Raw genomic sequence first — 21,962 nt, 5'->3', positions numbered from 1 at the left:
AAACAATGTAAATAAGTACTTTGGAGCAAAAGAAGTATTTAAAAACTACATCTAACCCAAATGCCTAGTAATATCAGCCCTGATAAATTCTGCTAGATAAAAACTAAACAATGGAGACAGAAATGAATGTGGGGAGGGGATGCAGAGGGGGAAGCTGACTATAAGAAAATGGTCTGTTTGGAAACAGTCTAGAGGTTAGAAAAATTAAATAGCAAGAGATTGGGGAAAAAAGTAATTTCTCAATGTTACCACAAAGATACCAAATATCCTTCCTCATTTTATATGTGGTCTATTTAGCCTTTGAGGTAAATTGTGGTTTCGTCTAACTTTTACTTGTAAGAACACATTATTCTTGATTGATTATAAATGAGGCTGATTCCATAAACTTTTAATTGCCACCATCAGCCTTCTTTCCCATTCTTTACTATCGTTTACATTTTAACATCTAGATATTTAATTGTCTAAAGAAACATACAAAACATCTTCAGAAAAGGAAATAATTAAACAAGAATTTCAAAATCTAGTATCAGAAAGAAAATGGATTCTTCACTAAGAAGTGAACATGTCAAAAACATAGTGAACAGTGTCTGAAATCCACTATTCAGGGGATTCTACCTCAACCTTTCTGGATTAGATGTTACCTCTGTAGGTAATTCTGTTGCAAACACCCAGCTGGGGATCTCTGAAGACTAGAAGGATGAATTTTTCAAACATAAAAAGTTAGAGCACTTGACAACCCAGATTTTCCCGTCTAAGTTCATCTATATTTTTTTATTCTCCCTGAAAAAGCAAACCAGACAACCAGACAAAACTAATAACCACGCCTTGCCTCCACTCACAAACCTGTTCACTTAACCCATTAGCACTGTTGCTGACTGACAAATAAGACAAGAGTGGAAGAAATAGCAGGAGAAGCAGCACAGATACCACCGTCACACCATATGTCCCAAAATAGCTCTCACTTCCCCTAGTCTTTCTACAGGAAACTTGTTTTAGTCTCTAGACTGGATATCTTGAATATTTTAGTCCTTTCAATTTTGGGTTCTTTCAACCAGCAAAATGTCAGAGCTCATAAAAATCTAACTTTCAACTCCCTAGTCACTACCACTTTCTGGTAAGAAAGAATATACACCTCTTGTTAAGTACAGACTATTTACAACAGGTCATTAGAGTGTTCTGGTACAAAATCTAACTTGCCTATTATTTTATTCTCCAAATGACCATCACCAAAACAGCTTTGTGCAAGGAAGTAGATGAAACTGTAACTTAAAAGGTAGATAGAGGTAAAAGTGGCTACGTTCTTTTTCTTGAGAAGTGAGGTGCTTTTTAAGCTACAAACTAATAACTGTATTAGAATTTGAATGGAAAATAAATCTGAAGCAAAACTGATTTTGTCTGTTTATAGAAATAATGCAAATTGCTAAAAAATAAAAAAACAAACCCAAATTACGCTGTAACTTAATCAACATCAATGCCTAGAATCTAGTAGCATGAATAGAAAAGAATTCTTAAGTCTGCAACATCAAAAAGTTATTATTTTTTTAAAAGTAAGATATCTGGAACTGGAGAGATGGCTCAGTGGTTAAGAGAGTCTACTGCTCCTACAGAGGACTTGAGCTTGGTTCCCAGCACCTATGCTGGGTAGCTCCACTAGGACCTGAGGTTTCTGGCATTCACAGATGTACTCATATGCACATACCTATATGCATGAATAGACATGGGACACACGCACATACATATAATTAAAAGTAATTTTTTAAAGTCAACTAACAAGTTAAGCCTTAATTGTTGCAATTCACTCTTAAGAAATACTATTTTTATTATTAACCTTTCAAAATCAATTTGAACTCTGAGATGACAGAAATATCCCAATTGAGGATGGGGAGAGGAAAAAAATAGACTTCACTTTGTCTTAGAATGCCTAACTATTTCACTAAATTTGGGGGTTAATAAAAGGAAGCAGACCAGGTATGATGGTGCACACCTTTAATACCAGGAGGCAGGTGGATCTCTGTGAGTTCAAGGCCAGTCTGGTCTACAAAGTAAATCCAGGACATCCAGGGCTCTGTTACCCAGAGACCCTGTCTTGAAAAACCTTAATAAACAAACAAGCAAATAAATAAACAAACAAAGAAATGGAAGTAATATAAGGTAGATTACCTAACTCGAAAGTGTATTTCAGGACTAAAAGTTAATTTTGAAATTTAAACAGATTTGGTGCTGGTAATCTAATAAAGTAAACAGACAGTCTTATAGGAAGGACCTTTTAACCAACTTTAAAAGGGACATGTTGATACAGGTCTGCTCTAATAATCATTATAGGTGGAGGAGTTTAACCTATGTGACAAGTTACTTTTCAAATGATGCCACAAAAGAAGTTTACATGCTGAAAAGTCCATCAAGGGCAGGGCACATGGGTATACAGCTATGACCTTAGCACTTGTGAGGCTGAGGCAGGACTGCTGCCAGTTCAAAGTCAGTCTGGGGCCAAAAAATGAACTCAACCTAGGGTATGCAGAGAAACTGTTTAAAAAAGAAAAAGGAAAAAAAAAAAAAAAAAAGAAAAGAAGAAAAGCTTTAGAGCAGATTATTTCTCAAATGAGTTAAAATGCATACAATTCTTTGTTGTTGTTGTTGTTGTTATCCTACAATTTGTAATTCTTAGCCAACAGAATCAATCCAGGGAGTTCTTCACAAATTTAAGAATTTGTAGGATTTCATTATGTAGCCCAGAGTTGTTCTCAAATTAAAATATTTGTTTCCCTCTACCTCCCAGGATTTACATGCCTGACAAATGCAGGATTTTAAACTCTCCACATACTATTAAGATCCATCTCTCAGCTGCTACTGATCTATACAGCCATGAATTCATACTAATTCAACATAATTTGTTTGTTTGTTTGTTTGTTTGTTTTTGAGACAGGGTTTCTCTGTATAGCCCTGGCTGTCCTGGAACTAACTCTGTAGACCAGGCTGGCCTCAAACTCAGAAATCCGCCTGCCTCTGCCTCTTGAGTACTGGGATTAAAAGTGTGTGCCATTACCACCCTGGTGCCATTTTAAAATCAAATCTTATGTTTGCAAAAACATACTCACAATAAAACAAATATTCTATTTGAGAATAATGTGAACTTTGTTATCAATTAAGTGTATGGCAGATAGCCTCAGTATGGATAAATAGGACCAGGAAGAGAAATAGTTTTCTTCCCCAACTTACTACAATAACATCAGCAATATATAATAAATAATATTAAAACCATACAAACAACAAACTGAACAAAACTTAAGCCTAGCAAAAAACAGTTAGTTAGGCTTTCAAAGAACTTAAAGCAAGAAAATCTGCAACTCTTAGACACTGTCTTTTAGATAAAGATCAAATAAGGAATGAGGTAATGAAGAAATGTAAAGAGATTTAAATTTTTGGCAGCAGCAAAAAAGGAAGGAATATGATAAAAACACTAGAATAAAATATTAAGGACCATCACTCCTATTACATACACCCAAATACATGGGGTTTGGTAGCAATTACTTTAAAAAGTATTTATGTATGTGTACTACATTTAAATTCTCCCTCCAGTTTCCTCTCTAGAAACACACCCCCTACTCTCAAATTCATGGCCTTTTTCTTTATTACTGCATACATTATTACACAATGCATATGTATACAAATTAATATGTAACTAACAACCTTCTGAGTCTTCTGATTGTTGTTCTTATGTGTGCATTTTTAGGGCTGACCATTTGCTATTAGATAACCAATTAGCAGGTTCTTCACTGGGGAAGACTGGTTTTTCCCTCTTATTCATTAACTGCCTGTAGCTCTCTATATAGAAGTAGAGTTTCTCCCATGTTTTTACTTTAAAAAAAAAAAAAAAGTCAAGTCTCTCTTGTTATTAGTTGCTGCTCTAAGATACTGGGTAGACAATTTTTTGCAGGCATCGTCCATACAAGCAGGTTCCAACTTTCCTTCCACTCACATGCACTTACATTTGTCCCTATCACCCTTAGCATGCTTCTAAATAACTTATACTAAGTACCAACTACTGCTTTACAAAGGCCACTTTTCAGTTCTCATTTTTCTTGACTTCTCAACAGTTTTTTTAGTGGACTTCTACACCACTCTCATCTTGCCTCATGGCATTCTTTTCCGTGTACTCTGTAATATGAATGACTGAATCATCCTTGATTATCTTCTTCATCTAAACTCACCCTCTTGGTTAATACCATCCACATACTCCAATTCACCTTTCTCCTAACTAAAAGTAATATAAAATAACTTTACTCCAAAGTCTAAGAGACTTTTTAACATGTCCAAAATTCCTGATGTTTCCCATAAAATAAACTGTATCTATACACGTCAGTGATTGGTAATTCCATTATTTCAAGTTGCTAGAGCTAAAAGTACTTAAGTCATCTGTTGTGGAATTTTGTCCTCTGGCATGGTATCTATCTTTGATCACCCACAAAAGACTTCTCTAACATTGAGCCTACTAACATTCTCTTGTAGGAGTAGGGTTATGAAGTGGGCCACAAAGGACTCATCAACCAGAGCAGCTCATCCCACCTTCAGGATATATAAGTAGCTAACATTTCTGGGATTTAGGGGGCTTCTGCTGGTGTAGCTAACTCCTCCCCACCCCCACCCCATCTGTGCTCTTGTAAGTAAACCCAATTAAGCTTATCAGCTCACAAAATTACAACTGGTTGGAAGCATTTCTTTGGACTACTCTCTGTGCCATATCTGGGGTTTGTTCATGTTTCCCCAGGAAAAAATTTCAACATAATCCTTGATCTCTTTCTTTTCCTCCCATTTTCCTTCCTTCTAGTTGCTAAGCAAATGTATAGAAATGCATGTGATGTTTTTTTAAACCATCTTTATAGTTATCTCCTTGAGTTTACAAAGCTACCATCATATCATGTATTTGGATTACTATAATGACCACTTCTACTGCAATTCCCTATATGGCTAAGCCATTCACAAGAGAGCAACCAGAACAATACTGGATCCCCAACTGATTGCCTGCAAGCCTTGCAATGCTATCTATTCCATCCCTATACATACATACATACATACATACATTTTCTTTTGACCTCACTCACCACTTTCATTATTTATTCCTTCCAGCTACATGACTTCTTTGCTATTTTAACATATCAACAATGCTCTTGCATTGGCTGTTTCTTTTGTATCCCACTCTAACTCTTCAGAAGATTTACTGACAAGAGTGTTCATGGGAAAAGTGAGTATAAAATAATTCTATAGCCAGCTTAGCATGGTGACCTATGCTTATAAAATCCCAGCATGTGGCAGCTAGGGTGAGAAAAATGATCCAAGTTAAAGGACAGCTTGGACTAAAGAACTTGATTCAGTAAATCAATCTCCTTAAAAATTATAAACATATTTAAAATATCAATAAACAAGCTTATTATAGTATGTTTTTGTATAAAAACCTAAGAACAAACACTGTACGTTAAACTTTTGTTTTTTAAAGCAACCAAAGTTATGTTATGAAATGAAAAACTGGGCTGGGGAAGATGACTCAATGGGTACCTGAGTGGGCTCCCTGGAAGCCAAGTAAAAAGCTGTATGCAGTAGCATGCATCTGTAACCTGAGTACTTACACTGTGAGATGTGTGGTAGAGACAGAAGGACTCTGTAGAAAGCTCATAGGCCAGATAGCCTGAGTACTAGAGTAGCAGAAACAAGAGACCCTGCCCCAACAAGACAGAAGGCAGGGACCAACTCTGCAAAGCTGTCCTTTGATCTTTACATATACGTGCTATGGCACTCACACTCACATATAAAATATTAAAGACAATTAAATATAATTCCAAATTTTCAGGTAAAACTATTAAAATTTTGTTTAAAAAAGACTTAACCTACTCTAAAAGGAGGTAAGAAACAAGAGATGGCTCAATGGGGTATGGTTTTTGCCACCCAATTTGATCCTAGTTCACTTTCTGGGACCCATATGGTGAAAGCAGAACTAGCTCCCACAGGTTGTCTTCTGATTTCTATACATATGCATGCATGTACATGCCCACATGCACACATACAAAAAATTTAAAATATTATAAAAACCTTTTTAAAAAGGAGATAATCCATGTGTGGTATACATGCATATGAACATATATGGTACACTCATACATACATACATATACATACACACACACACAAACACACACACACATATACAATAAGAGTATTAAGATATACTGGTGGCTGAGTTAAAAATAACCTAACAGGGCAAAGAAAAATAAGAAGCATGTGGCTAATTCTTTCATCTTTCTTTTTCTTTTTTTCTTTTTTCTTTTTTCTTTTTTTTTTTTTGGCTAAAGACTCATACAAAATAGAAAAAAAAAGGCAAACTAAAATATAAAATAGAGTAAGAACAGCTATTTTCAGTTACACAGACTAAGCATAAAAATAAACCCAACTAAACATTTAAATAAAGAGAATCTAGACTTAAATCGATGGAGAACTTAATAAGGAATAAAAGGGTCTCAACTAACAAAGGCTAGACTTGACAAACTCGCAGTCAATATCACATTGAATAGAGATTTCCTCTAAGATCAGAAGAAAATAAAGGTTTCCATTCTTATTCCCTATTCAACACACAAAGAAACAAGGTGGAGCCAAGTAGGCAAGAAAAAGAAAGAAAAGGCACACAAGTAAGAAAGGAAGTAAAACTATCCTTGTTTGCAGATAAGATACTCAGAAAAACTAAGATGCCATCAAAAGACCATTGTAACTGGTGAACTCAGTAAAATTGCAGCATTAAAAAAGAAAAAAAAAAAAAAATCAAGCCGGGCAGTGGTGGCACATGCCTTTAATTCCAGCATTTGGGAGGCAGAGGCAGGGGGACTTGAGTTCGAGGTCAGCCTGGTCTACAGAGTGAGTTCCAGGGCAGCCAAGGCTACACAGAGAAATCCTGTCTCAAAAAAAAAAAAACAACCAACCAACCAACCAAACAAACAAACAATGGCTTCTCTAGCACTAATAAAATTTCTGAAGATAATGATGAAAACAATTTCATCACAAAACTATAAAAAAGCAAAATACCTAAGATTAAATTTGAACAAGAAAATGAAAACCAACTAAAATAAAAACTACTAAACTCAGAAGAAAAAGAAATTGAAGATAATAAAGAAGAGTTTATGGTTTCTGGGTTGGAAAAATTATTAAAATGCCCATGATATAAAACGGGATCTATATGTTCAGTGCAGCCTCCATCAAAATACCAATGACCTTCACAGAACTAGAAAAATATCATAAAATTCATATGGAAGCACAAAACATCTCAAATAGTCCAAGCAATCCTGATCCAAACTAACAAATCTGGAAGCATAATAATAATATCTGAAGAGACAGTACAGAACCACAGACATACCACAGAAGTATATATAAGGCCATGGCATAAAGCAGACAGGCCAATGGAATAGAACAGATCCCAGAAGTAAACATGCACCCTTAGGGCCAACTACTATTTTCGATCAAAGTGTAACAAATACAACATGATGAAGGCACAAGCTCTTCTAATATTTTCAGAAAAATGAAACTTGACCCCCATCTCTTGACCTGTACAAAAACAAACAAACAAACAAACAAACAAAAACCCAAACAACAGTTTAAGAGAGATTTAAGACTTAAATGTAATAACTCTCAAAACCACAAGCAGTGTGTATAACAAAGTATTTGGGAAACACTTTAAGACATCAGTATAGGCAATGGTTTTCCTAGGAAGGACCACAGAAGCACATAACAAAAAAGTGAAAGATGACAAATAGGATTACATTAATTTTTTAAGCCTTTACATAGAAAAGCAATGAATACAGAGAAGAGACATCCTTTACAATGGCAAAATATATCTCATAGATAGTTAATATCCAGTTTGTATAAGGAACTCAAACTTATTTAAAAAAAAAAAGCAATCTAACTAAAATAGGCAAATGATCTGGACAGGTTATCTCTCAAAAGAAGCCATACAAAGGCCAGAAGTATAAGAAAAAAGTGTTAGTATCATTGAATAGCAGGGAAATGTACATCAAAACCAGTAAAATACCATCTCATACAGCTGGGGAGGTGGCTCAATGGGTAGAGTGCCTGGCACATAGCATGAGGGAGTACTGATCCCTAGTACCAAAATAAAAAGCTGAGCATGGTAGTATAAGCCTATGATGCTAGCAGCACTAACAATCTGACTTTTATCCCTGGTACCCAATTCTTCTGACCTCCATACATATGCCCATATCCACACAATAAATTATTTAAGGGTCTAACCTTAAAAAAAAGTTAGAAGCCTTTTATTAACAGGCACGTGTAGACTTGCTCTTTAAAAGCACCAGTGTGTGAGACCCACGCATGTGTATGCTGGATGGTGCATTCATCCTAAAGCACAAGTGTGGGTAGCAAAAGACAATTCGCAGGAGTAGTTTTCTTCACTGTATAGGTTCCAAATATCAAACTTAAGTCATCGAGGATTGGTAGCAAGCACCATTACCTGTTGAGCCATCTTGCTGGCTTGGTATTGTTGTTTTCATTAGTTAGTTTTCGTTTTGCTTTTTTTTGGGGGGTAGGGTGGGAGTGACAACATGTTTTATAAGTGAAATAAAAAAAATCTTAGTCATAACCATATATGAAGCAATTTGAAACTCATTAAAGGCATACTGGGAAGAAATACACTTAAAATGTTGTTGAGTCATTTATAAGTAAAAATCATATAAGCCTATCATGCAAAGACAACGCACAAGAATTTAATTTTAGTTAATGGACAAAAAAGAAGCAACAACAGTGTGTTCAGTCTTTTATTTCTTACTGCTGGAATTTCACTGGATGACAACTGCTGAGAGATGGTAAACTGGCAATTGACTGCCTTTGGCAAAGATGAATTCTCAGGATGAAGATAGATTAGTTGTTTTTATTTCTTTGCCATTTGTGGTTAATAGTTTTCTGGGAAATGGTGTCAGTTACCAAGTTGTGAGTTTTTAATCTTGATGTTTTTAATACTATTCTGGTATAAGACCACATCGATTTCTTACATTTAAACACTATTGTTTCCCAAACCTTCATTCTGATAACGTTCTAGTCTTTGCTGTTGTAGCATTTAACAATGTGTTATTTCTTATCCCTCCCATCTGACCACTGATGACTCTGAAGACTCTGGTCTTAGAAGCAATGGAAGGAGATGATAGGTGGCTGCCATTAGACAAGCTGTACTTCCTTCAGGGTATGATCATAACCTGAGAAGCAAAGAGCTCTCAGGACTTTGTGGAGTTAGTTCTCTGCTCCTGATTAGCTCTACAAATGTCAACTCTTCTACAACTTAACAGCTTGCTGTTCATGATGCATCATATGTTGTATATATTATACATGGTAAAGAATAAATGAGAATTGTGCACTACTTTTTATTTTGATGTAAAATAGACTAGAGAAAGAAGTGCTTACTCAAGTGGAGAAAGTATCTTCCCAAAAGCAACAGGAAGTGGCCGATCAATTATTAGACTACTGTATGAACTATAATTTATGCAGCAAAGATTGAATAGTCTTTATATTTGCCTGTATCTTGACTGTCAATGGTGCCATAATCTGCTTGTGTGCATTGTGTTAATAAATTTTAGTTTTTCATAGATGTTATATTTTATGATATTAAATAATAAAACTATTATCTACATATATTTTATTCATTCAACACATACCTTTTAAATTGTGTTCATATGCAACGCCCACCAAAAAAAAAAAAATCACCAATCTTCTAAAACATATTCTATTCTCTCAATTCACTTATATATGGCTTCTCTTACCATTCTACTAAAATGATATTACACAAAAAACACTGAAATTTTCTTAAAGCTCTCATCAACATTCTTTCTTAAAACTTTCACCCTAAGTACTTGCTCTCTGGCTTCCATAAAGGTCACTAATCTTTTTCCATTCCACTGCTTATAACTATTATTCTACATAATTCTACCTGAGCTCTTTTCTCCTCTAGCTGCTTCATACCCTTAAGTGAATAATCTAATCCCTATTTAAAGCCTTCTCTCTCAATACCAGAGTTCATAAATCTAATCTTGACACTGATTATGTCCACTTGAGTGTTAACAGATATTTCAAACACAACATAAAAAGTAAGAATAAGTATCTACTGAATAAAAACCAATCAGTTGCTCAAATCACAATCCCAAGAGTCAGTCTTGAGTTTTCCCTTTCCCTTTTAACTCTTTCTAGTGAAGAAATCAGAAGCATGTTAGTACTGCTTTCAGAATACTATTTAGAATCTAGTAACCTCTCTCTTTTTAGTATGTGTATTGGACAATAATCTAACACTTAATGAATATTAGGAAACACTAACAGAAAAAAACTACAAGCAGTAATCCATAAGATCTTCACTACACAAGGTTTCTGTTAATAAATCTATAAAGTATTGTCAGTTTATTCACCAGATATTTGAAATTTTCTTTTTAAGATTTATTTTTATGTGCATAAGTGTTTCCCTGAATCTTATGTCCATTGTATGTGGAGACCAAAGAGGGTGTAGATTCCCTGCAACTAGTTACAGTCTGTTGTTACCTGCCATGCTGAGAACCAAACCCAGGTCTCTTCAAACAGCACCAAGTGCTTTTAATTGCTAGCCATCGCTCCCATACCATTCCCCACCAACAAATTTATTTACCTAATTACACATTCTTTGAGTGTTAACAAATAGTTGTTCCTAATTTTAAGGACTCTATCTGAATCATATCAAAAAATTACTACTTGTAAGGTTACAGGCTAACCCTATTATGAATGTATTTGGACACAATAGCATATTTAAAAAATGACAAATTTTCCTGTATGAAGAGTTCCAAATTACTGTGAAGGACAGAAAATCTGAGGAATTGAATGTCAAGAAATATCCTATCTGTCATGGAAAAAGAAAAACCCATATTTCACTACCAGTTATTCAACAGTACAAAGTAGTTCATTAAATGTGAAAATGGCAAAAGGCAGAACTTTATATACAAGTTAGGAGGTCAGAAACAGTTCAGAAATTTAAGGATCTATAGTCTATAGGTTTTCTTTCCCCTAAATACCTGACTGCTTATTTGTAAGGATAAGGACAAGAACTTAGAAACTGCCATTTATCCCAGCACTTGGGAGGCAGAGGCAGGTGGATTTCTGAGTTCGAGGCTAGCCTGGTCTACAGAGTGATTTCAGGACAGCCAAGACCGCACAGAAAAACCCTGTCTCAAAAAACCAAAAATAAATAAATAAATATAATAAAAATTGCCATATACTGCTTAATATATATCAGACATTTGTTAAAATGATATGAACAATCTTAATATTTGCAACAGCACTGACACAAATACTATATGTTGCACCTACTTTGATATTCTTAGATTTTAAAACTGTAGAGCAGGGAATCACAAAGGTAGAAAAGCAGAGTTCCCCTACAAACAACTTTAGAAACCTAACTGAGGAGTTTGAACTCTATACACATATACACATACCACAAATATGCTGAAAGAAAGGGGAACAGGTATTTGCATTTTAGCATAACCCCTCTGAGTAATAGAGCAGTTTGAACTAATGCTGAATGGACAGAGAAACTCAGAGAACAATGGCGCTGTGAATACTGGTGATGTTGTGGAGAAACTGGATAGACCATCGTTACCAGTGGAAATTTAATATGGTACACCCACTCAGACAGACAGTAAGGTAGTTTTCTTACAAGACTATGAAATTACCAGATAACCTAGCAGTTATAGTCCTATTCTAGAAACACAAAGACTCACTATTTATTTAAGAAAAAACCCAAACCCAACTGTTCACAGAAACTATCCCTATTCTAAAACACAGCCAACTCAATGCCCTTCAACAATTTTAAAACTGAATATACTCATTCTGTAGAATACTACTCAGCAATAAGAGAGAATAATTGAAAAAAAAAAGCAACAATTTAAATGAATCCGAAAAGAATTATGCTGGATGAAAAAAGTCAGTCCTAGAAAGTTGCCTTCTATTCAACCTCCTTCATATATTCTTGAAATGACAGAAGTACACAAACAGAAAACAGAAGGTGTAGGCAGGCTAGGAATGAGGAAAAGGTGAGGAGGAAAGTGTGGTTATGAAAGAACAACAGTGAGGCTGGCTGGTTATAAAACTCTTTCTGATCTTTACTGTACAGACCTATGCATGTGAAAATTTTCACAATCAAATACACACATAAACAACTCAGAAATTGGAGAATTAAAGAGCAGACATCTAACTAATACCAATGCAGTGGTTGTGATACTGTATTTTATGTCTGACTATTGTAGCAAACCTAAGATCTCTGTATCATGTCTTACAATGCCATGAAAATCTACAATTATCACAAAATAAAATACATGGCAATAATACAAGTAAGAAGTAATAAAAATCTCAACTAAGACTGCAACAATGGAGTAGAAGCAACATATTTGATAGCAGACTAAAGAGCAGCTGAGTATGATGAATAGCAATAGCATGTTGCTATGGTCCATAGCAGCACTTTCCTAAAAACATAATCTTGCTCAATCATGAGGACAGAGAAGGAAAAACCTGCCTTTCTTACTGAACAGGTACAAACACGCCACATATACCTGCTGTCTTAGAACTTCATTGGAACTTCCTTAAAGACTACATTCAGTTTTACTAATGTTTCTCAAACTTCAGCACTGGAGTCATTTGGGGCAGCATAATCCAGAGTTGTGAGAAATGAATTTTGGTTTATCAGTAGCATCCCTGACTTATATTTATTATATGCTAGGGCAACAATATTCCAACCCAGTAGTAACAGCCAACCATTGTTACAGGGTCCCTAAAGAGCAGTATTACACTGAGAATCACTGGTATAAGTTGGTGAAATAAAAAGGCGTCAAGTTTGGTAAATGTGTACAGAAAATATTCCTGAGAAGTCTAAGAATTTTAACTTAAAGAAAAAGGTCTTGAAGCCAGGTACCATGGTAATTCCAGCACCCAGGAGGCAAAGGCAAGAAAATCATTTGAACTCAGTTTGGGCAATATAGAGAGTCAGTCCTATTTCAAAAAAAAGCAAACAAATAGAGGTCCTGCATGAATCAAGATGAGAAACACTACTGTGGTGCAGACTGGAAAACAGAGAAATGTCCCTTCTAAAAGAACTGGTCACTTTTCAAGCTAACCATAAGTAAAAAACGAAGAGAAAATAACTGTAGATAGGGTTTTCTCTCTCTCTCTCTCTCTCTCTTTGGTTTTTCGAGGCAGGGTTTCTCGGTGTAGCCCTGGCTGTTCTGGAACTCACCCTGTAGACCAAGCTGGCCACGAACTCAGAAATCTGCCTGCCTCTGCCCGCAAATGCTGGGATTAAAGGCATGCCCCACCACTGCCCAGCATAGTGTTCTTGAAGATACAAGTTAGACAGTTTCTGGCCTTAATTCAGAAAACTTACTTCTATAAAATAGTACTTTCCTAAAAAATGACATCAACATCTACCATACATCTGATATATTATTTTATTAATGCCATTTTTTTTGTTTTTTCGAGGGTTTCTCTATTAATGCCATTAATAACTTAAATAATAAAATATAAACTGGGGCTGGTGAGATGGCTCAGTGGGTAAGAGCACCCGACTGTTCTTCCGAAGGTCCAGAGTTCAAATCCCAGCAACCACATGGTGGCTCACAACCATCTGTAATGAGATCTGACTCCCTCTTCTGGTGTGTCTGAAGACAGCTACAGTGTACTTACATATAATAAATAAATAAATCTTAAAAAAAAAAATATATAAACTAAGAGTGATCTGGACAGGGTACTGCCACAAAATCTTGTTCTATGAGTGTATCGATAGATTTTTATCAGGGTTTTCCAAATAACTACATTCAAAAGAAATTAACCACTGACATTCTTTTTCTCATTACCTATCAAATACTTTTTAATATTTAAATCAACTCGAATGTTTACCAGTCAATGTGTTAGTGAAGACAAGAAAATAAAAAAAAATAAATAAAAATTTGAGTGTCTTCTTCCTCTCTCACATTTTATAATAAGAATTCTTAAGTTGGGGTCCACAGGTCTTCAGAAAGTAAGTGAAACTATTAAAACTACAGTTAAATTTTCTGTATGCATTTTTCCAGGAGAAACATCCAAATCTTTCTGCAGACTTTTAAAGGCTAAAAAATAATTTTTCAAAGTTCAAAATAATTATTTAAAGTATGAAAAGTGTTCCTTATTTATAGTTGGATAACACTAAATAGAATCACAAGATCACTTTTTTTTATACCCATGTATTTTATACTAAGGACTAGAGACATGAACAATTACTTTCAGTAAAACAAACAAACAAACAAACAAAAAAACCCTTTCATTCTACTAAAGTCTGCTTTGCTGTTTTGAAAAAACGGTCACGCTATGCAGACAAAGCTGACTCAAGAGTCTCCTGCAGCAGCCTCTGGTGTATGGAGATCATATAAGCATATACCACTACACCCAGCTCTATTTTTCAAAAGCATAAATTAATTTCTGTTTACTTGAGAATTCCCTTGTATCAGCTGAGCCACCAAGAAAACATTATAGAGATAGAAATCATAAAAACATATCTACTGTTTTCCCATGATTGAGCAGGATCATTTACAATACACTAAATTTAACGGTACAAAAAAACCAGAAATGCTATAAATTTACCTGTCTTCCAATAGGAACTGCCCATCTATTTATTAGAAAAAAGTATTCTGCATTATAGAAGAACTTTCTTAACACATTTATATTCTTAACAATTATAATTAATCTGATGCACAAATAAGCAACTTATTTTTAGGTCTTAGTAAAATGAATTTAAAATATACTTTTAAATTTATGTATTTCAATCTATGTCTAAAAAGAAATAAATCAGTCAAATGTATAATATAGAAGAGAACAAGTCCAAGAAATGACAAAAGACAAAATATAAGAGGAAATAACTACACTATAGTCTGGACATATATAGTACCATAAATTGGTGTGACCAGCACTGAAATTCTATTAAAAACAACAACAACATAAGACTGCATGTCACTCATGTTGCCCAAGATGTTCTCAAATTACTAGGTTCAGGATATCCTGCCTCAGCCTCCCACATAGCTAGGGCTATAGGCACATGCATGCTATCATGAATGACAATAAACCAAACAATATTATACAGAATTATAAACCGCACACACCTAGCTAATGATTCAAAAGGTCATTTTAGCCTATCAGTAAGAAAGTAATAGAAATTATAAAAAGCCAGTGTTTTCTGGGTAAGACAAAGATAAGGAAAATTCAAAATGTTATACCTCGTTCAAAATATTAATTTAAAATCAATTTTACTCGACTTGATTTCTTGAGAAACAGCCAAGGGATTAGTTACACCTGTATTAGCTTCTAACAATAGTCAGTCATACTGAGTATTCAGTAAAGAGCGTGATATGTTCTCACTAATAAGTGGATATTAGCTAAAAAAAAAAAAAAAAAAAAAAAAAAAAAAAAAAAAACAGAATACCCAAGATACAGTCCACAGAACTCAAAAAAGTCAACAGAATGAAGGGCCCAAATGAGGACACCTCAGTCCCACTTGGGAGGGAGAAAAAAGCAATCACAAGAGGGGAGGGAAGGAGGGAGGGGCCTGGGAAGGACTTGGAGGGAAAGTAGAGGGGGGGGGGNGGCGGGGATGAAAGCCTGATCTGATATTGGGTGAGGGAAAAAGGACTGAAGCCCGAGGGGCAGCAGAAAGAATGAAAACAGGCAACCTCGGGATGTAGGAGGTTGGGGGGACCCTCCAGAATGCACCTGGTAGGTGAGGGACTCTTAGAGGGACCTTAGGTGAAACGAAACCAACAGTAGGGAGAGGGAATTTATAGAGCCCACCTCCAGCAGGAAGACAGGGCATCAAGTGAGGGAGGGGGTGGCCATCCCACAGTCAAAATTCTGACCCGTAATTGTTCTTGTCTGAAAGAACTGCAGGGATGAAAATGGAGAGGAGCCTGAGGAAATGAAGGTCTAGCAACAGGTCCAAAGTGGGATCCAGCTAAAGGGGAGGTCCCAAGGCCTGACACAATTTCTTGAGGCTATGGAGCGCTCACAAAAAGGGACCTATCATGACTGCCCTCTGAAAGCAGTCAGATGCAGATATTTGCACCCAACCAATGGACAGAAGCTGCTGACCCCTGTGGTTGAATTAGGGAAAAGCTGGAAGAAGCTGAGAAGGAGGGTGACTATGTAGGAGGACCAGCAGTCTCAATTAACCTGGACCCCGAGATCTCTCAAACACTGGATCACCAACCAGGCAGCATACACCAGCTGATATGAGGCCCCCAACACATATACAGCAGAGGACTGCAGGGCTTGGGTTCATTTAGAGAAGACGCACCTCACCTTTAAGAGACTGAAGGCCCCAGGGAGTTTAGAGGTCTGTTTGGGTGGGTGTTGGGAACATCCTCAAGGAGACAGGGGTGGGGGAATGGGGGTGGATGGGAGGGAAGTATGGGATGTGAAGCAGTTGGAGGGTGGACAGAGCAGGGGGAATAAAATCTGGAGTGTAAATAAAGAAAGAAAGAAAGATTAAATTAAAAAACCTAATTGAATAAAATTAGTATCCTCTTCCAAAATAAACTATAATTACTAAACAGATTCTTCTGTTTATATATTTTTTCACTACGACGAAGATAAGGTCATTCATTTATACTGAATTCAACTGATCATAGTACAATACACTGTTAAGCCAAGGATATGAATTGCAAATATGGCATCAGTCTTTCCCATAGTAGATACTGTAGTTTTCATCCTTTAGAAATTATTCAGTGCTCTTAGGATAAAAGCTCAGATACAAGTTCAGTAGTGTGTCTCTAGTCCTCTGACTAGACTGATGTTAGTTGAAAGACTGATGGAAAAATCCAAAAAAAAAAAAAAACCCAAAAACCACTTCCTCATTTTCCTAAACGTATTTTCCACACAAAGGTAACTCTCAAAATCTCTAAAGAGTAGAACTCCAAATAATGGTTAAGTAATTGATACCTTTTTATCAACTGCTATTTTAAGCAATAAGCATTCCCCCAAAATAGGCTAAAAAGTTTTTAAAAAGAAACTTTCAAACAATTTAAATGTTTTGTTAAGTGAAGTCCTACAGTAAATTCAATCCCCAGCCCCATCAAAAATCAAAACAAAAACTAAGAAGAGATACATCCTTCGGTTAAGAGGTTGACTGACATACACTAAAAGGCATCTAAAAAAGAAAATTTTAAATTAAGTGAAAATGGAAGCTGCTAAAATGAGAAGGAGATTCCAGAATCTGAGTTCGAGGCCAGCCTGGTCTACAAAGTGAGTTCCAGAACAGTCAGGGCTATACAGAGAAACCCTGTCTCGAAAAACCAAAAAAAAAAAAAAAAATAGCATGAAAAGCAAGTGGTAGACAGTGAAAGACTGGCAATTCTTAGTCTACCCCATGTTTAACCAATCATGGGAGCATGCTCTGAAAAGCCCACATTACAGGAACATGAGACGGGCAAGTACTATGTTCATGACCCAGAACAAGTCACTTTTGGCCCTTTTTTTCTTTTTGTCCTTTGGGTGCCAGATCAGGTGGAATATGTCATACTTCCCTGAGAACTATTTGCTTTCTTTAACTATCCATGTATCGCTGTAAAGTTCATTATAAAGAGGAACAAGAATCTGGAAACTGTAGCTTCTGCCCTTGAGACCGAGATTTATACAAGTATCAATAGTACTTTTTTATTAAATTTTTTTTCAAACAGTATATTGTGATGTTTCCCCCTCTCTTACTATATCCTTTCTAACCTCCTTAACTACTCAATTTCCTGTGTTCTCTTTATTGATAATCAAAACAAAAAAACCCAACAAGACAGAAAGCTCAAGCAAACAGACAAGAATCATGGAGTTTGTTTTGTGTTAGCTAACTAATTCTGGGCATGAGATCTGCCCTTGAGTATGGTTGACATATTAAGTGACACATGATCAGTTGCAAATAGTTTCTTGGTTAAAAGTGAAATCTTGTCTATTTCACCCTCTCAGTGTTGGGGCCCCATTGGCTTGAACCTGTGAAGTCCAACAGTACTTATTTTAAGCAAGCATTTTAATAAAGATTTTTGAGGTTCTAAAGGCATTTATTTCTACACCTAAGACTTAGCTATATTCTAAAGCATATATGTTTCCAAGTTAAAGTTCTCATCTATTCCTAAATTAGTAGCCTCTCTATGAATGAAATTTTATCAAGCATTTTCTCCCTCTATGTACCACTACCATAATACTACTTTTTCTTCTTGAACTTAATCTATAGTTAACTACAGATACCAAATTTTTAATAGTAAGCCATCTTATATATATGCAATATAAACCCAATAGGCTAAAATGTATATATGTAAGTACACTGTAGCTGTCTTCAGGCACCCCAGAAGAGGGCATCAGATCTCATTACAGATGGTTGTGGGCCACCATGTGGTTGCTGGAATTTGAACTCGAGTCAGTGCTCTTAACTGCTGAACCAGCGGTTAAGATTTTCCAGGGGTTAAATCTCCAGCCCCTAAGATTTTCTTTTGAATTTTTTTTTTTTTTTTTTTTTTGCTCACAAACAGGTCTCAAATCTCTCATGTGAAAGCTAGCCAGGCAGAGTGAGACATGCCTTTAACTTCCAATACTTAGGAGGTGGAGGTTAGAGGACCAAGAATTCAGAACTAGCCTTAGCTAACAAGACACTGTCTCAATACAAAATTCAAGTTTATAGTGAAGTGTCTGTGGGCCTGATAATTAAGAATTTTAAATAAATTCTCATGAATAAAACAGGTATGTATTATTCCTTTCTTATACCTTCCTTGTCTGATTATAAAATTAAGGAGTAATATGAAACTGGACCACTTTATAACTTTATAACTGTATGTTTATATATTTCTCTTACCTAATCTATATGATCCAAATCTCTTCCCTAACTGTAACATGAATTATAACACACTCCAAATACCTTGAGTATTCCTTATTTAAAATGCTTGGAGCCAAGTATGTTTAATATCTCAATTCTCTTTCTCGTTTTGTAGTAGCTGCATAGGTAAAAGTTATCTTAAAGGGGAGACTCAAAGCTAAATATCAAATTAATTTATGTTTCACATACATCTTGTAAACAGTTCGAAGATAATTTTGTAATCCTATGGTACACTGGCTCTGCTTAACTCCAAACTAGCTCTACAGTTCAGTAAAACCCCATATAAATGCAATATTAATATTTCAGTACCTAATAATTATTAGGACAATTTCTACTATCATCTTTCACATTATATAGCCAGTTTGATAAAATTTTCTCCATCTAAATGATTTTTTTTCCTTAAAACACACCTAAAATAAAACCAGTGATTTACTTCTCTTTAAGTTTTGTGAATGGTACTCTCTGGTGATCCTTTCCCTCTATGCTCACTTAAAAAAAAAAATGTTTATTTGGACTCCAGTATCCCTCTCTAACAAACAACGTATTCTAGATACTGTTCTAAATAAATATTCCTTTTTCTCTCATAGCACTGCTAGGTATGATGGCTGTTTTCCTAGATGAACATGCAGAGGTTGAATCGTAAACATTTGAGCTTGGATTCAAACCAGGGAAGCCTAGGTCTACAGAATACCACACTGATAATACCTGGTCTTGTCTGAAAATGCACAACCTATATCGTTTGAAAACCACAATCTAGAACCACTTATATAACTCCAAACTTTATAAACATAAAAACTTCAATAAAATAATTTCTTAAATGTTTTTAAGACTCTAAATACATAAACCATGGCCCTAATAATCAAAGCAATGTTACATGAAAGTCTAACACATTTCTGAAAAGAACTCTGAAGATGGCTGAGAATGTGACTTAAACAGAAGGAGTAAAAAAAGTGTAACTTAAAGCTAATTCACCACCAGTGTTGAGTAAAAACAATGCTGACAGCAAATAGAGGTAATTAGCAAATGACAAAAATTAAAGGCAAAGTACTCTTATTCTATGCATCTAAGATGCTAGTGATTATAAACAGAACTATTACCTTACATACAATTAATTAAAACAAAAGAATGAAAATCCTATACCATTTCAATTATGACATGCTTTCAACTCTTGAACACATTCAGATTTGAGATCCAAAAGAAACAAGAGGACTTACAATCTAAGAAATAACTGGAGTTAAATCACCACATAGGTGAGTGATAGTAGGTGAAACTTATGAAAGTAACATCCAATCCAAGGAGTTGTATGACTATTCAGTTGGTATAAAAGACCATATTTAAAACTCCAGAATATATATTTGGTATATTCTTACCCTGTGCTCAGAAGCGAGAATGCTACTATAAAAACCTGAAGAAATAACACTGAATCACTAAAATACAGGCCTTTTGAATCTGGTGATTACAAACATATCTGTAAGAATAAATATGCCTAAAACAAACTTTCATAGGAAAACGACTCATTCACTGTGCTAACAAAAAGGCAGCAAAATGAAAATCATGGAAAACCAGCCAGTTTTAATCATTTTGCCAGATGGAAAACAAAAAAACTAAAATACCACTGTTATTAGAGATAATTTTACATAGAGAGTACATGATGAAGCACTTAACAGCCAAGATTCCAGTACCTTCAGTTTAACCTCTAAATACTTAAATAAGCAAACAAACATAGCCATACTTCATGTTCAAGCAAGACGAGATATAAACAACCAGAAAATTTGATTGTTCCTGGAGTACAGGAACTTTTTACTATTCCCGAAACTACTATCTAAGTAGAAATTATACTAGAGAATGGAGAGTTGGACCAGTTGGTAAAATGCCTATTGCATAAGCCCAGAGACTTGAATTCTGACCAACACCCACATAAAAGCTGGCCATTATAGTATCTATAGTCTCTGAAGCTCACTGGCTAACCAGCCTAGTCAATTGGTGAGCTCCATGTTCAGTTGAGAGACCCAGTCTCAAAAACAAAAGAGAGTGACCCATTTTCCTCCCTTCCTCCCTCTCAAGATAGCAAAACAAGATTTGTGAACCAAAACAGAAAAATAAACACATAAATAAAGGCAATACTGAAATAGAAAGACTATAAACTAGTAGTTCTCAATCTAAGGGTTGCAACTCCTTCAGGGGCCCAGTGATCCTTTCACAGGGGTCACACAGAGATATCCTGCATATCAGACATTTATAATTCATAACAACAGCAAAACTACAGTTATGAAGTAGCAACAAAATAATTTTATGGTTGGGGGGAGTCACCAAAACATGAGAAACTATATTAAAGGGTTGTAGCATTAGGAAAGTTGAGAACTACTGTTATAGATGCTTCACATTTATGAAAGTCTGAACAAAAAAGTTGAGTATTAATTATTTAAAATGCTTGAATCTGGGAGTTTTTCATATCTCTATTTTTTTCATTTTGTGATGTCTGCATATATAAAATGAGTTTATCTTGAGGATGAGATTCAAGGCTAAACATCAAATTCATTTATGTGTCACATATAACTTATAAATAGTCTAAAGGTAATTTTGTGAGTATTTCTAGTTTTCATAATATCTATTAGGTACAGTCAGATATAAAATTATTCCATGGGTAATATCATGATGGGACCCAAAAGTTTCAGGTTTTAGAGCATTTTAGATTTTGATTTTCAAATTAAGGATGCTCAATTGGTCTATGCAAATTAGCAGAAAAAAAGCTTTGGCAGTGATAAAATGTATTAACACATAGCTGAGTACTGGGGTATTCGCCTGTGATTTCAGGAAGTATATACAGTAGCTCAAAGCCAGCCTTGAGTACACAGTTCAAGACTAATCTGAGGGACACAAGACCTTATTTCAAAAGCAAACCCCAAACTAACAAACAAAAAACCCACCTTAGAACTGTAGACAGGCCGGGTGTGGTGGCGCACGCCTTTAATCCCAGCACTCGGGAGGCAGAGGCAGGCGGATTTCTGAGTTCGAGGCCAGCCTGGTCTACAAAGTGAGT

The 21,962-nt window shown here is 35.4% G+C and overlaps 1 protein-coding gene across 4 annotated transcripts in view; it reads right to left on the bottom strand.

Annotated features, from left to right (window-relative positions):
* Positions 1 to 21,962, bottom strand: part of Arhgap5 (Rho GTPase activating protein 5) — a 66,454-nt gene that overhangs the window by 27,499 nt on the left and 16,993 nt on the right. The window lies entirely within an intron of this gene.

This window comes from Mus caroli, chromosome 12, assembly GCF_900094665.2.
Source record: "Mus caroli chromosome 12, CAROLI_EIJ_v1.1, whole genome shotgun sequence".
NCBI classification, from domain to species: domain Eukaryota; kingdom Metazoa; phylum Chordata; class Mammalia; order Rodentia; family Muridae; genus Mus; species Mus caroli.
The sequence above is the reverse complement of the archived record's forward strand: the minus strand, read 5'-3'. Positions and strand labels throughout refer to the sequence as shown.